The sequence below is a fragment of the Delphinus delphis genome, chromosome 6, assembly GCF_949987515.2.
Source record: "Delphinus delphis chromosome 6, mDelDel1.2, whole genome shotgun sequence".
In the NCBI taxonomy this organism is placed as follows: domain Eukaryota; kingdom Metazoa; phylum Chordata; class Mammalia; order Artiodactyla; family Delphinidae; genus Delphinus; species Delphinus delphis.
The window spans coordinates 56,673,499-56,687,733 of NC_082688.1; positions in this window are offsets into that span (position 1 = coordinate 56,673,499).

Here is a 14,235-nt window from a genome sequence, read left to right on the forward strand (position 1 = left end):
AAAGCTTTAAACGTTTTGCCATTAAGTAGGATGTATACGGTTCATTGCAGATACCCTTTATTAGATTAATTTCCCTTCCATCACTGGTTTTCCATGAGCATTTATCATTAATAAGTATTTGATTTAATCATTTATGCTACAATTATTGAGATAATCATATTCTTTCCATTAATCAATTAATACTTTGAATTCTGGTGTTAAAACAACAATGTGCTCAAAACGTCTTATTCTCCTTATATAAAAGTAAATTTGGCTAATATTTTGCTTACCAGTTTTTGCACCTACATTCATGAGTAAAACTGTAAATACCATTTTCCTTCTATTTGCTCTCCTTGTCAGGTTTTCCTATCAGGGTTATACTAACCCTCATAAAAAGTTGAAGTGTTCCCTATTTTTGCCTTCCCTTCCCCATTTTTCTAGCAGTATTGTATTTGATTAATAAGGGAATTATGGTTATAACAAATTTATGGTTACCAAAGGGGATGGGGGAGGGGATAAATTAGTTTGGGATTAACATATACACACTACTATACATAAAATAGATAAACAACAAGTACCTACTCTATAGCACTGGGAACTACATTCAATATCTTATAATAACCTATAATGGAAAAGAATCTGAAAAAGGATAGATATATGTGTATGTATAACTGATTCACTTTGCTGTACACCCGAAACTAACACAACAGAAAGCAGAAAAAAAAAACCGGGAATTATGTTTTCCTCATAATGTTTGGTTTAACTTGCCAAGAAAGCCTGGGTGGCCTGGAGTCTTCTTTGTGGGAAGGCTTTGGACTACTCTTTCAATCTGTTTTTAAACTGCTTTCCTTCACATGGACAAAGAGGTTCCTCCTCAGGACTTTTCCATTCCGGGAAGCAGACTGCGTTGTGCTCGCGCCACAGAACTGAAGCAAACGCGCTCAAGGTGCGGTCACTACGGGCCAAGGGAGAAACCGGGAAACCACTCGGGGCGCAGCCGGGCCGCGACCACCCTTGCCCCGGAAGCCGCGTTCTGACGTCACCACGCGGCAGCGTCCCCTCAGGACCGCAGCGGAGCCTATTGTATCATGGGACACGCATGGCTACTCTCTGGTCTTAGAGCGTCGGTGCGGACTTTCGCTCGGTGCTCTGTGCACCTGTTCCTCCCGCCTGCTCAAACTTCTTTCCTATTTATGAAGAGGGGGGCGTCCCATCTCCCGGAAGCAAGGAGATGCGAGAGGACGGCGCCAGTTTAGGTGCAGCTAAAGGTAATGGAAGCTGATCCGGAGCCTACGACCCATCAGAGGCTCACGTGACGGTCTAAGGGCTACTACTGCCTACTAACGTTCCCCGCCACCGAGGGATCACGTGACAGATGGCTGGCTCAGCTGTGTGTCTTTGCCTCCGCGGCGGCTTTGGTCCCCTTCTTTTGCCGCATGCGCAACACACGACTGCCTACTGCGTTGTCCCCCGAGCCACACTTCACCATTTCTTCCTCCCGGGTCCAGAGATGTGTGTCCGCTTGTCTGCCCCTCTTGGGCTCTGGGGGAGAAGGTGATCGGGGAACCGGAGGTCAGGGGGGTCGGGACAAGAGGTCTTCGCCCTCATCTGCTGAGACTGTCGTGATCGCCATCCCGAGGGTTGGGGAAGAGTGCCACAGGCCAGCGGCCCTCCCGGGGATTCTGTCTTGTGTAACGTGCTCTCGAGAGAGCTGGAGTGAGGAGCGTGCGTCCTAGTGACTCATGATGCGGCCCCGTCACCGTCATCTTCTCTCTCCCTTGGGACTTCCTGGGAGTGAGCCGGTGTCCTAGGAGCTTATTCTCATCCTTAGGAGAATCATCGTCTCCCTCTCCTCCGCTAAGGGGTTTCCGGCCTTACACGACCTTTTTCTGGATTTCTGTCAATTAGCCTATACATCCCCCGAGGCTTAACTCTAAGCTGACCTCCCACCGGTGCTGGACCTGCGCCATGGCCCTTATGGGTATATAAAGTATAAATATAAATTGACCTGGGTTTTTAAGATATTTAGCTCCCCAGTTCAAAACATACCTTCCTCGTCCTTGATTTCCATCCCCACACCATGGTAGTAGGACTAATCCACCATTACAGTCCACTACTACCGTCTGTAGACACTTATACTGCTGGACCTCGCATCTCCCATCGCTCCTCTTATGATATTTGACATAAGATTATCTGGTTACTGTATCGAAACAAATGCTTCCAAAATCTCAAAAGTATTTTCCTCTGGTTATTTAGGTGTGCTGTTTTATTAAAACTTTTTTTTTCTTTGTACTACCTTGGTATTACCAAACAATTCAAACCTGATCCTTACAAGAACAGTATTTTTTATTATTAGTAAGAAGACTATTTTAAAGTGAAGTTGTCTCTGCACCAGACATGCAACAGCGAAATTCCTGTTTTAGCAAATAAAGATGAGGCTGTCTGATCATTTCAAATGTCATGAAAAAATAATACTTTTAAATGCTTAAAAATAAAACAAATAGCTGCCTGTTTGTCTTTTAAGTTTAGCTTGTTGAAAACACTTTTATGATCCAGTCTAGCACATTGTGAAATATGTTTTTATTGAATGAATGAATGACTCCTCTATGTCAGGTTTAAAGATAAAATATATGATTTATCTGTCCAGTGCACATGTTGGTAGCCCTGTGTTAATGCTCTTGGTAGGTCTGCAGTTCAAAACAATGTTCTTTCACCATGAACCATGGAATAAAGCATTCAATGCACTTATCACATTATCGGGAGTTGTTATAAATGGATCTTCTTTTTCTTCATAGTTAAGCAAACTTAATTCTAAGGAATTACTCTCAAAACTTCTGCTACTAAAGGTAAGAGTTTCAGTGATTTTTAAAAATTCAATCCATTTTTAACCTGTTTGGTAAAATGTTTTATAGTCATGTGATTCAAATATTGAAATGTAAAAAAGTATATAGTGAAAAATCTGTTTCACATCCTTGCAACCTATTTGCTCTGTTCCAAATGCACTCTATCCCAAAGACAACTAGTTGGGAGGAAATACAAATACACTTATTTTCTTTCTTTTTTTTACACAAACAGTAAACTATTTTATACTATTTTATACAATGTTCTGTATCCTGGTTTGTTTTTGTTCGTTTTTTGTTTTGGCTGCTTTGGGTCTTCGTGGCTGCGTTGATAGCCAAGTGTCAAACTGCCTTCTGTAAGGATTGTGCTAATTTAACTTCTGTAAGCATTGTACTTAGTTTAACTTCCACGAGCAATGAATATATATTCCCCATAAACTCATCAACAAGATATTAGCATACTTATTTTTTTAATTAATTAATTTATTTATGGCTGCATTGGGTCTTTGTTGTTGGGTCTTCGTTGCTGCACACGGGCTTTCTCTAGTTGCAGTGAGTGGGGGCTACTCTTGGTTGCACCATGCGGGCTTCTCATTGCGGTGGCTTCTCTTGTTGCAGAGCTCGGGCTCTAGGCTCGCAGGCTTCAGTAGTTGTGGCACGTGGACTCAGTAGTTGTGGCGCATGGGCTTAGTTGCTCCACAGCATGTGGGATCTTCCCAGACCAGGGCTTGAACCTCTGTCCCCTGCACTGGCAGGCGGATTCTCAACCACTGCACCACCAGGGAAGTCCCTAGCATATTTTTTTGTCTTTGACGATTTGATAAAGATTGTCATTGTATCACATAATAGCTTTAATTTTCATTTCTGTTAGGAGATGAGCATCTTATATTTAGGAGCCATTTATATTTTCTTTTCTGGGAACATATTGCAAATCCTTGCTCGCTTTCCTATTGGTTTGTTTTATTCATTAGTTTTTTTTGTTTTGTTTTGTTTTGTTTTTGCGGTACGTGGGCCTCTCACTGCCGTGGCCTCTCCCGTTGTGGAGCACAGGCTCTGGACGCGGCCTGTGGCTTAGCGGCCATGGCTCACGGGCCCAGCCGCTCTGCGGCATGTGGGATCTTCCCGGACCAGGGCACGAACCCGTGTCCCCTGCATTGGCAGGCGGACCCTCAACCACTGCGCCACCAGAGAAGCCCTCATTAGTTTTTAATATACATTTTACGTCATATTAAAAGGACTTTCAGCAGGGATAAATGTCAAGATGGTTAGGAAAATTTGAAAGGAAAATTTTCTGCCAAGGTTAATTCATTTGCTGTGATGGAGCATATTTCACTCTGGGCTTCTGTCAGACATGGAAAACAAAGGGGGCGGGGAGGTATTTGGCAAAAGGAAACAAACAAATGAGAGAGAAAGAGAACCTTAGTGGGTTCTAAAAATTCTAGAAGAACTGTAAAGCTTAGGGAAAAAAGATATCATTATCCTGATTTTATTTGTTTTGTTTCCCCTAGAACAAGAGAAATTGGTAGGGAAATGGAAAGACAAAAGTTCTGATGATTTGCCCTTAATTTCACCAAGTTAAGTCAACTTCAAGAGTCCTCTTGTCAGAAAGGTAAGAACTGTATCCCCCCAAACAACACAATGTCTCTAAAAGGTTCATTCTTGCTTAGACTGCTGAAAAGCATCTCTAACAAGTCAGCTAAAGTACAAATGCTTACCTCTCTGGTATTTAATTCTACTGAAAATGGACACCAGAAATCCTTTCTTTTTAATAAATTAGTAAGATAAATAAAACAATACAAATTGAGTACCTTTGGAAGCATTGTTAATATAAAAGGTCCAAAAATAAAGCTAAATTTCTCCAGTAACAAGCAAGTGGTTAATTATAGCTTGATACGTCATCAGTTAGAAACCTCAAGAAGAAAAAAGTACTTAGAAATTTACATGATGGTGTAGGGACATATTCAGAACCCCAGAATTAGTATGAACATTATTTTAAGTTGAAGGCTTTTGACAATCAATGGGTGCAGAAAGAAGCCTTCTTAGAGCTTCCCTTATTTGACTAAAAGCAGAAACTTCTGGGAAATAAGGCTGCCAAAAATTCCCTCTTCATCGTGGGTCTACTCCCAGGAGAGAGACCAAGAGTAAACCACTATAAATCCCTCTCCCAGGGGTTTCATGTCCATAAAGAAGAAGGAAAGACCACTCACACCAGCATAAACAAATATTATCACAAACTTTCTTCCCCATTTGTTCTTCTAAAAACCCATTTGTCTTCCCTAAAGAAACCTATTTGTTCTTCCCATAGAAGCCGGTTCTCCCCAGTCCCTTTTCCCTACTAAGTTAGGCATATAAGCCCTATTAAGTTAGGTATATAATTTCTCCCCAGTCCCTTTTCCCTACTAAGTTAGGTATAGAAGTTCTCCCCAGTCCCTTTTCCCTACTAGTTAGGTATATAAGCTACCTCCTTAGTTAGCTTCATATACATATGAATAAACCTTTTACTCTTGGTAATGGTCTTTTGTCAGTTTAACTATCAGGTCTCCCTTTTGAATTTAAGAGGTTGGAGGAAAAGTTTTTCCTCCCGAGCAGTGGTCAAAGGGACAGCAGTTTTTTCCGTGAGAAAAAGACAAATAAAATGGGTGGTGAGGGGAACCTCAAACATTTTCCAAAAAGAAGAAATCCAAATGGATTTCTTTGGATAAAATAAATTTTAAAAAATCATTCAATCTCATAAATATCCAGAAAAATGCAAGTTTAAATCACCCCTCTGGTTGACAAATATTAAGAATCTGACAATAACCAACACTGGCATGTATGATGAGCAACAGAAACACTCAAACACCGCTGAAGAAAGTGTAAATAGATGCAACAACTTTCCAAACAGTTTCATGTTGTCTAGAAAATTGAAGATCCAGATACCCTATGACCTAGCACATTCACTCCCAGCTAAACATTGAGCATCACTCAGCAATTTGTTAGAAATATAAATTTATGGGCCCCACTGCAGACCTTCTGAACCAGACTCTGCATCTTAACAAAATCCACAAGTGATACATAAGCACCTGTACTCTAGGATATGTGGACAAGAATGTCCCTGAGAGCCCCAGATAAAAACAGTCCCGTTATCTGTGAACATGAGAAGAGTGTGCTATATTCATACAATAGAAAGCCGTTTATCAATGAATAGGAACAAATTACAGGTAAATGCAACATGGATAAATGTCACAATGTTGAGGGAAAGAGGCAAAGCACAAATAAAATACGTAGAGTATAAATCTACGTACGTAACCCTCTATAACGGTCAAAACCAAAGTGCACTGCTAGGCATGCACACTGAGGTAATGATACTAAAAAGGGGGAGGGGGGGAAAGTAAAGCAAAAAAGTGATTCCTAAGGAAATCAGAGTGGAATTTATCTCTGGAGGAGAGAGGGTTGTGATCTTAGAGGGAGGATGGCAGTTGTGGGGTTATTACAAAACTAGTATAGTTGTGGATAGTGTTTAAGGGGTTTTGTTTTATGATTATTTCTTTTTTTTGTTTTATGATTATTTAAATAGTGTAATGTTCTATGTAGTTTTCAGTATGTGTGTTATATTTCACATTAGGTAAGTAAATGCTATAGACTCATTTCCAATTGGGAAGAAATCAGCTATGTTAACACATGCAAAACTACAGATTGAACTTCTTCCAACCAAGACATAGATAGACGAGAAAAGCAAGAAGCAGGAAATAACAGCAAAGTAAATTGGTTCTGGATAGAGAAAAACCAAGGTCTCCCAGTTTCTATTCTACTAAAAATAAGGTGTTTTTTTCCCCCAGTAAAGCTATCTCTATCTCTGTTGTCCATGAGGGAAGTTTAGGCACACAGCCCCAGGCCCGAGGAGTGGGTGTGCTCTGGCGGTAGAGGTGGAGGGAAGCAGGGGAGTTGCAGGAACTTGGGAGGAGGCTGTAGGCCATTCGAGGTGGAGGAGAGGTGGAGGCGAGGGAGGGAGGGCATGGCACTCAGAGATCAAAGAAGTGGGCTGTACCCCACAGAGCTAGCCTGCCCCTCTTCTTGCTGCCTGCCTCTTCGCCTTTGACCCAGAACCCTCACAGGAATAGCAGTTCTGGAACTCTTTTTCTGGGTCAAACAGTGCATGGAGGGAAAGGGCGTTCCATGTCAAAGGAACATACCCCAAATTGAGCGTTAAGGAGGATTCAGCCACTAGGGCACCTACACAGGAAGTTAGGTCAGGTGAAAAGTCCCCAAGAAGAAAACAGTCAACTCAGGCTGAGCTTCCTGTAGCACTTAACAGTGAGGCCTGACATTCACAGAGTGGCCTTGAAGCCTGTCATTATTATGGCCTTGTTGTGGGTTGGTGCATGTATTATTTTAGTCTAGAGAAAGTTCCTTTCTATAAAAAAGTAGAATATACAAGATAATGAAGTCTCAAGTTGTTGAAAATAAGCCTCACTTGAAAGAAAAAAAAAAAAAAGAACAGAAATTCTTAAGGATGTGTCCAAACATTAACGGAAGATAACAGGAGCTGAGGAATCTTTTGATTCATGGTCACTTCAGAATACAACTTACTGTTAAGAAGGCTGGGTTTAAAATTATGATCAGGGCTCTAAGAAAGTAGGCAAAAGGCAGAGGTAAATGAATTTAAGATGGACTTTGAGAAAGAACTAGTGAAGAAATCTGAAAAATGTTACAAGTTTCTGAGAAGATAAAAAATAAGAAATCAGTACAATTTGCAGAAACAGAAAGGGTCATTAATTGTCTTCGTCCATTCGGGCTGCCATAATAAAATGCCACAGACTGGCTAGCTTATAAACAACAGAACTTTATTTCTCACTGTTCTGGAGGTTGGGAAGTCCAAGATCAAGGCGCCAGCATGGTTGCCTGGTTCATAGCTGTGCCTTCTTGCTGTGTCCTCACATGGTTGAAGTGGTAGGCAAACCCTCTGGGGCCTCGTTTATAACAGCATTAATCTTCCACCCTTCATGAGGGCTTTACCCTCCCAAGGGCTCCCCATCCTAATACCATCACATTAGACACTGGGATTTCAAAATATGAATTTTGGGGAGGGGGACATAAACATTCAGACCATAGTATTTTTTTTAATAAATTTATTTAATTTAATTTATTTATTTATTCTGGCTGCAGTGGGTCTTCATTGCTGCACCAGACTTTCTCTAGTTGTGGCGACCGGGGGCTACTCTTTGTTGCGGTGCACGGGCTTCTCATTGTGGTGGCTTCTCTTGTTGTGGATCAGGGGCTCTAGGCGCGTGGGCTTCAGTAGTTGTGGCGTATGGGCTTAGTTACTCCGTGGCATATGGGATCTTCCTGGACCAGTGATTGAACCCGTGTCCCCTGCATTGGTAGGTGGATTCTTAACCACTGCACCACCAGGGAAGTCCAGACCACAGTATTAATGAAGCAAAAATCATTAAAGAGACCATCAGTGTGAGCTCTGTCAAGTGCTGGGGAAAAAAATTTAGACTTTGGAAAATAGAGCAGTTGCTATAGAAAGTAGAGAACCAGGATGCGCTAGCCACACTGAGCTGAGTAGAACTTCTGAATGTACCTAAGAGAAGGACAAATCTGTTGATTACAAAGAGAATGCCACTTGATATGACTTCATTTGTGCTGCGGTACCAAAAGTGTGCCTGCCAGAAATTGTCCCTTACTCTGACATTTATGTCGCTGTCTTATTTCCCCTATGACTGCAGTGGTCTGAAGGGTAGAGGGTTGACCTTATCCCAATATACTTTCTCATTTCCCATCCTCAGCACCAAGCTGATGTAAGTACCAAGTTGTACACTGTAAATAACTTAATAAATACTTTAAGGCATGAATGAAAGAAAAATAGGCAGAGAGTAGAGAGGTTTTTTTTTAAAAAAGAAAAAGAACAAGCTAAAAAAACTTACTTGCTGTTATAAAGAACAACATAATGAGTTCTTGAGAATTGATTCAAGAAGATTCCCTACTCCCCCTGCACCACCCTCTCAATCACCACAAAGATGAAATCACTTTGTGTTTATTATTTTAAAAGGAAAATAAAATATAATAGAGCGAAAGGCTTGCAGGTTAGTTTTTTGTTGGGTTTCTCTCTTTTAAATTTAATCTTCTCTCTCTAGCAGCCTCTACAGATGCTTTCTTTTCTAGGTTAGTAACTATTGTCCTGATGGAGGCAAGTGGGAGGGTCCCTGGGGAAGCGGGATCCACTGGGTAAGAAAAACCCGGAAAAGGCTTGGGTTTTGTCAGGAGGGGAAAACAAAAGTGGGCGGTTGACCCAGACAATCTTGTCTGAAAGCTGCCATCTAGTGTTCATTTCTGAGAATATGCCCTGACATACCAATCCTGTGGTTCTGTATCTGAAGGACAGTTTTTATTGATGTTTTATCATTATGCACCAGACTTTAAGATAATTTGGTTACCAAAAGAAACACAATACGAAAAGAATTGTGTTTCTCATCTGTTTAACTGCATACATATAATACTGCCAAAACAAAACTTTGGATAAATATTTCTAAAAGAAACGATCCCATACTGAACTGATGTAATAGCAATTAAAAAATAAAAATAATATGCAGGCTACCTTCTCCATCCTATTGTTAGTAAATGTTACCAGTAGTTTTTATTGCAGAGAGGGCAAGGAGAGAAGAACCATTTATTGTGTATCATCAGTTTCCCGACTCTACAAACATTGTCTCATGTAAGTCTTAAAACAGTCCTCTGAGTATTTTTCCCCTCACCTTTATCGAGGTATAATTAACAATTAAAACTTGAGTTAAGGGGAATTCCCTGGCAGTCCAGTGGTTAGGACTCTGCACTTTCACTGCCAAGGGCCCGGATTCGATCCCTGGTCTGGGAACTAAGATCCCACAAGCCACACAGTATGGCCAAAACAAAAAACAAGACTTAAGTTTTTCTAACACCATTTTACAGATGAGAAATTGAGGTAAAGTAACTGGGCTTTATATCAAAGAGCAAGCTGGATAAAGAACCCACGTATGTCATACTCACAGGCCATGCACTTTCATCTAAACCACAGTGCCTAGTAAGCTTTTTGAAATTCAGGGGAAGGCTTGCAACTCCACATTTACTACTTTCATAAACTGTTAGGCCTAATCAGCTTCGTTTGGAAATCACTGCATGAAAGGGAAACCCAACCCCCCACATCGGTCTGCAGGGCCACTTCCTTAAAACAAATTGTACTCTTGAGACCTGAACCAAAATACTCAAAATTCTAAGTTAAAAACACTAGGGTGGGGAATTCCCTGGTGGTCCAGTGGTTGAGACTCAGTGCTTTCACTGCTGAGGGCCCGGGTTTGATCCCTGGTCAGGGAACAAAGATCTCACAAGCTGTGCGGTGTGGCCAAATAAATAACTAAATAAATAACAGTGCAGAGTAATGATTTAAAAAAAAACAAAAACCAGGGACTTCCCTGGCGGTCCAGTGGTTAAGACTTCATCTTCCCATGCAGGAGGTGCAGGCTCAGTCCCTGGTCAGGGAGCTAAGATCCCACATGCCTCGTGGCCAAAAACCCAAAACATAAAACAGAAGCAATATTGTAACAAATTCAATAAAAACTTTAAAAATGGTCCACATCAAAAATCAAAACAAACAAACAAAAAACCTTGGGACTTAACCTGTTGGCGCAGTGGTTAAGAATCCACCTGCCAGGACAGAAATAAAGATGCAGACTAGAGAATGGACTTGAGGACACGGGGAGGGGGAAGGGTAAGCTGGGATGAAGTAAGAGAGTAGTATCAACATATGTATACTACCAAATGTAAAACAGATAGCTAGTGGGAAGCAGCCACTAGCACAGGGAGATGAGCTCAGTGCTTTGTGACCACCTAGGGGGTGGGATAGGGAGGGTGGGAGGAAGATGCCAGAGGGAGGGGATATAAGGATATATGTACACATATAGCTGATTCACTTTGTTATACAGCAGAAACTAACACAACATTGTAAAGCAATTATACTCCAATAAAGATGTTAAAAAAAAAAAAAGAATCCACCTGCCAATGCAGGGGACACGGGTTCGAGCCCTGGTCTGGGAAGATCCCACATGCCACAGAGCAACTAAGCCTGTGTGCCACAACTACTGAGCCTGTGCTCTAGAGCTTGAGTGCCACAGCTACTGAAGCCCGCGTGCCTAGAGCCCGTGCTCCACAAGAGAAGCCACCGCAATGAGAAGCCCATGCACCACAATGGAGAGTAGACCCCGCTCGCCGCAACTAGAGAAAGCCTGCATGCAGCAAAGACCCAATGCAGCCAAAAATTAATTTTTTTAACTCTTAAAAAAAAACCCACTAGGGTAGTTTTATTCTTGAGTTTTACTAGAGCAAATTCCTAAAATATATGAGGTATTTTAGTTACACTCTAACTTTACTACGTTTCAACTGAAACTTCATGTTTTACACTACATTTATTTAAACTTTTAGCAATTCCATATTATATCAGGAATCCAAATTCTTGCATGGAATCAATCAAATAAGCTATGCCCTCAACTCCCAATTTTGTGTATAAACAGTATTCATCACAACAGAGAAACACACACAATTAATTTTTTAAATTAAAGCAAAATGTTAAATTTTCTTGGTTCAGGGACTTCCCTGGTGGCTAAGACTCCAAGCTCCCAATGCAGGGGCCCTGGGTTTGATCCTTGGTCAGGGAACTAGATTCCACATGCTGCAATTAAGAGTTCGCATGCTGCAATTAAAGATTCCACATGCCACAATTAAGACCCGGCACAGGGCTTCCCTGGTGGTGCAGTGGTTGAGAGTCTGCCTGCCGATGCAGGAGACACGGATTTGTGCCCCGGTTCGGGAAGATCCCACATGCCGTGGAGCAGATAGGCCCATAAGCAGATAGGCCGCTTGAGCCCGCGCTTCCGGAGCCTGTGCTCTGCAACGGGAGAGGCCACAACAGTGAGAGGCCTGCGTACCGCAAAAAAATAAAAAATAAAGACCCGGCACAGGCAAATAAATAATTATATTTTTAAAATACTTTACAAAAAAATTTCCTTGGTAATGTATTTAATCACCTTTCGAAGTTTGACAAGTATTTTAACACAAAATTCCCTAGCTTGGAATAAATACTTTAGAGCACCAATATGATTCATTAATGAAACATTTATCAGAGAAAAGAGGACTCATTGATTTGACACCCATCTGTCTAGATCAGGAGATTTTGTTCTTAGGCAAGATTATTTTTCTTTACTCCTGACAACAATTCTATAAAGTTTGTAATTAATTGTGTGATATTCATGCAAACTAGTGTTGCAAATAACCCTAAATTTTAGGGGGCTCAGCACCATAAAGTTTTATTTATTGTTCACATTATAGTCTAACACGGATCGGTGGGGTCTTACTCCATGAATTTATTCAAGGAACCTGGCTTCTTCTGCCTAGTGCTCTACCACCTTCAAGGCAGGCAAGATATATATTTTTTTTAATTAATGAATTTATTTATTTATAGCTGCGTTGGGTCTTTGTTGCTGCGCGCGGGCTTTCTCTAGTTGCGGCGAGCAGGGGCTACTCTTCTTTGCGGTGCGCGGGCTTCTCATTGCAGTGGCTTCTCTTGTTGTGGAGCATGGGCTCTAGGTGCATGGGCTTCAGTAGTTGTAGCACATGGGCTCAGTAGTTGTGGCTCGCAGGCTCTAGAGCACAGGCTCAGTAGTTGTGCACGGGCCTAGTTGCTCCGCGGCCTGTGGGATTCTCCTGGACCAGGGCTCGAACCCATGTCCCCTACATTGGCGGGCGGATTCGTAACCACTGTGCCACCAGGGAAGTCCCCACACATTTATTTTTAATTTAACAAGCTATAATACATTTGTAGCATTCCACACCCTTTTTTAGAGGGGAAAATTATATTATGTACTTTACATGTTAAAACAAGGTGCTTTCAGTTACACACGTTTAAATTTAGTATTTATTAAGTGCCTCCAGCTAGACTGAGATTCTTTATTTCAAGTTCTGCGATCCCTGGCCTTTAATTTAGGCTTCCTTTGAATAGTGTGGAATTACACTATTATATTTCCAATTACTGAAAAGTTAGCAAGGAGTTAAATTCATTAAAATATATGTGGAGAAGTCTTGGGTCCATTTAATGTGAAGATATGTCTTCCTTTTGCACATACCTTCTTTTGGCAATTAGCTGGGTACTCTAAATGCATCCTTTCTATGGTATGCCCTCTTAAAGGCTATAGGCTTTTGGTGATAATGCATCAAGTAATTAGTCATATATGTAGACAATTTAGTAGAAGATTCCTGTCATCAAATAGTTCCTGGCATCCCCAGAAGAAGGAAACGTGGAGGCTTGTGAGTCAGAACAGGGTGACTTTAACAGCAGCGTAAGGGAGTTGCTGAGGTTAATATGGGCTTTCATTTTTTTCCAATGGCCATGTTTTTACCATGGTTACATTTGTACTCCATGGTCTGTTGAAAGGATGTGGCCTGCTTAGGGCTTTCATAGGTACCCAACAAGGCAGTATTTACTCTTTGACCTGGGCAAGAGGACCCTGCACTGTAGTGGCCACCACATTTCAGAAACATGTTAAACTGCTAAGGCCTATAGGGGAGGAAAAATTTTTCTTTTCCTTCTAGGCATCTTAGGTTCTCTGGCTGGGGCCCTGTATTTAGACTGACAAGACAGACTAAGAGAAAAACAAAGAGTTTATTATTGGGCTTCCCTGGTGGTGCAGTGGTTAAGAATCCACCTGCCAATGCAGGGGACACGGGTTCGAGCCCTGGTCTGGGAATATCCCACATGCCGCGGAGCAATTATGCCCGTGTGCCACAACTACTGAGCCCGTGCTTTAGAGCCTGTGAGCCACAACTACTGAAGCCCGTGCCTAGAGCCCGTGCTCCAGAACAAGAGAAAACACCGCAGTGAGAAGCCGGCGCTCCACAACGAAGAGTAGCCCCCGCTGGCCACAACTAGAGAAAGCCTGTGTGCAGCAACGGAGACCCAATGCAACCATAAATAAATAAATAATAAATTTATTAAAAAATAGTTTATTAATGTATGCATCACACAAACACATGGGAGCAACTCGGAGATGAGAAACTCAAAAGAGTGTTAGAACTCGGCCTATGTAGCATCTTAAAAAAGAACAATAAATTTTTAGATAAATGACAAGGCAAAGGAAAAGACTTTTGAGTTTCTAGGGCAGCAAATTGTGGGAAGGCAAATATATGGGGGAACTAATGGCAGGTAAGATGTGTTATGGAGATTCCTCTGGTGCTGTCTCTGGGCTGAAAAAGCATCTAGAGTTGTCTCCAGTAATTAACTTTTGTCCTTCCTGGTAGAGAGAAGAGGGGGAACATGTTAATGAATTTATGTCCTGCTTTTAGGCAAATAGGGGGAGGGCAGAAAGCTTTCCTTATATCTGCTTTTTCTCAATTGTCTTCAGCAAAAAAA